A 2,934-nucleotide genomic window follows, 5' to 3' on the forward strand; every position below is an offset into this window, starting at 1 on the left:
ACTGCTCTGTTCCACTTTGTACATCTAACAAACAACACCAACCCTACTTAAGTTTTCATGGATTCCCGACTGAATTGAGTCTAAGGAAGAAGTGGATTCAAGCGGTTCGCCGGGATGAAGGGCCAAACTTTAAAATAAATCAAGGTAGCACGTTTGTTTGTAGCCGGCACTTTAGTGAATCAGACTACAAACGCTACAGCTAGCAACCAACCGGGGTCACACCAAGCGACTGAAAATCGGGTCTGTACCCTCCCGTTTCCAGTGGAACAACTGGGGACTGCCAAGAAGGGGGTCTGTTTATAAAAGCGCATCAACTCGCTTAGGCCATGACGTTCACCCAGCCCTTCCTCTGGAGCAACCGCTGCCCTGTGAATAAGAGCCGATGGAGGAGATCTCAGCTTCGGTGGTGATGACAGAACATGATTTCGGTTCTGCTCCTAAACCAGGTTTGTCAGTGTTTGTTAGTGTTCTGAAATATTGGCCTACTATTACCCCATACTGTTCTTAAACCACCTACCTGACAGGATGTGCTACCTATGGTTTAATCACAGAATGGGCTCTTAGTAGGTTATACCGAGGAGGTAGGTCAACTTTTCAGAACTCGGGCACAAAATGTTTAGTCTTATTAATGTCCCAGCATTTGACCAAACCACAATGTGAAAAGCTTCATCACAAGTACAAATGTTGCATTTTATATCTTACTTAATTAATTGTAAAGGTGAATATTGAGCTATAAAAAGCAAAATGTAAAAGCAATATTGAGCTACAAAAAGCAATTTCTTTAGAGGTCCAAACTGCTTCCAATATGCAAGTCACAGCCAAAATCTGGGTTAGATGTTTTAATTTTTTTCCTCATCTCATACAGGTGCACTGGATGCTGCTGCTGTAAACATACAGCAATTGGAAGAAACAGTCAAGGAGCTGATGAGAGCTGTCACAGCTGAAAGTGGTTCAAGTGCCTTTTCACAGATTTTGTGTCTCAGACGAGGACATCCTTTTTTACACCAGATTCACGTCAAGAGATGTTTTTTGTGACTTCTGGGAGGTTATTCAACCATCTGCCTCCATGTTGGTTTATTGGTCGAAAGCTCAGAAAAAGAAACAAACATTTGAACCCATTTCTCCCAGTCCAACGTGTAGACTGCAACTGGTTGAGTTTTTTCCTCTTCTGCTGCCGGGTTGCTGCAGGCCTGCAAGAGAAGGTGCTGGCTGACATGTTTCAGGTCAGTGTGTCCACTGTCTCCCATGTTGTTATACCGTGGACCAACTACCGTTACCTGCTCCTTGGCTCCCTCCCCATCTGGATGAGTAAACAGCAAGTCAAGAACACCATGCCAAGCTAATTTGTGCAGTACAGTCCAGATGTTCGGGTAATCATCGACTGCACCGAGGTGCAGTCGATGATTACCCGAACATCAGCTTACAAGAACACAACAACCTTTAAGGCCTTGATTGGGATTGCCCCTTGTAGTGCTGTGACTTTTGTGTCAAGTCTCTTCACCGGCTCCATCTCCGACCCAGAGCTGACTGAACGAAGTGGACTGCTGGATTTACTGGAGCCAGGAGATGGCTGCATGGCAGACAAGGGTTTCACCATCGAGAAGCCACTAGCTGATCGTGGGGCAACGCTGATTATACCACCCTTCAAGATGACAGGTAGGCATGAAAGGAATGAACATTTCAAATTAAAACTTTGACCCAAATGTGACCATTAAGATATGTAGACAAATGTTTAAGATGGACTGAAGCACTCACAATAATATTACTAATTAATTTATCTCTAACCACTGCGCAGTTCACTGAAGAGGATGCTCTGAAAACACAAGCAATCACTCGACTTCGAATCCTCGTAGAAAGAGCAATAGGCAGAGTCAAGGAATACCGCATCTGGGAACGCACTGTCCTTTCACCTTGTCTGCGACAGTCAATCAGCTGTGGACCGTCTGCTGTGTGATGACCAACTTCCAGGGACCACTTGATTTAAAAGGCTACATCCCTGTTGAATAGTGTTTCTACTCAAACATGTACCTATAAATATTAAATATAATATATAAATATTAAAACGAGAGGCACTGAACATTTGGAGTGGTCCCTTCATTTTTTCCGGAGCTGTAATTTTGTACACTGAAAACATTGTATATATTGAATGACATGTATGTAATTGAATGAGAAGTCTTTCATCTATAATCAATTTTAAAGTCCAGTCAGTCCATCCTGAAAGTATTCAAAATAATGTTAATAATGTAGTAAATGATGTACTCAGAAAAAGGGAATGAATTAAATCCTTTTATTCTTTCAGTTCCTTTATTCATTCAGTTCATTTCACATTCATTTCACTTTCTGCTGAAGATACACATTCATATATGTACCAAAGAAGTACAAGTCTACCTTATTTTTCATCTCTTATCATTTCATCCCTCCAGACTGAGCTGACGCCAAACTGACGTTAGCATAATATAAGCCAACCTACCTAGCGTAAGCTAGCTAGCAGACACTCACATTCGTAGTCGATATATTTCTCGAAAAATACACAATCCCTTGTCCAGTTTGGAGCGGGCTGTTATGGAGTGTTGTTCGGTAAGTCTGTGAACTTCAGAAAACGTGACTTTGGGTACATTTACCAGGGATGTCGTGAAAGTGAACTGCCGGTCCTCCATCATCAGTTCGCCAGAGTGATGAGTGATTCACCGGATGTCACAGTGCACAATGAACACCGAATGCGGAAGTACTACGTATCAGCGTGATAATCCCCCATTGCACGTTTACAGATCACCGCCTGCAGCAATCTGATTGGTCGAGACCAATATGAAACGAAAGAACGTCTCTCACAGATTGAAGCTTGTCTGCCTTTGTGAGATTAGCCCAAAGCGACACAAGAGTCCCCTTCTTATACTGTATCGGTATTACAGATTATTTGACAGAAATGATGATAAG

At 42.5% G+C, this 2,934-nt stretch overlaps 1 long non-coding RNA gene across 3 annotated transcripts; it reads left to right on the forward strand.

Annotated features, from left to right (window-relative positions):
• LOC132473312 (uncharacterized) lies at nucleotides 1-2,077 on the forward strand. Of its 3 annotated transcripts, none has more exons than XR_009529313.1 (4): nucleotides 1-456; nucleotides 1,189-1,223; nucleotides 1,522-1,656; nucleotides 1,796-2,077. It is a non-coding gene; the product is annotated as an uncharacterized LOC132473312 (long non-coding RNA). The 3 variants fall into 3 exon arrangements; XR_009529311.1 differs by having other exon boundaries at nucleotides 1-446; nucleotides 866-1,223; XR_009529312.1 differs by lacking the exon at nucleotides 1,189-1,223 and having other exon boundaries at nucleotides 1-446.
• The last annotated feature ends 857 nt before the right edge of the window (nucleotides 2,078-2,934 follow it).

Source organism: Gadus macrocephalus, chromosome 15, assembly GCF_031168955.1.
Source record: "Gadus macrocephalus chromosome 15, ASM3116895v1".
NCBI lineage: Eukaryota > Metazoa > Chordata > Actinopteri > Gadiformes > Gadidae > Gadus > Gadus macrocephalus.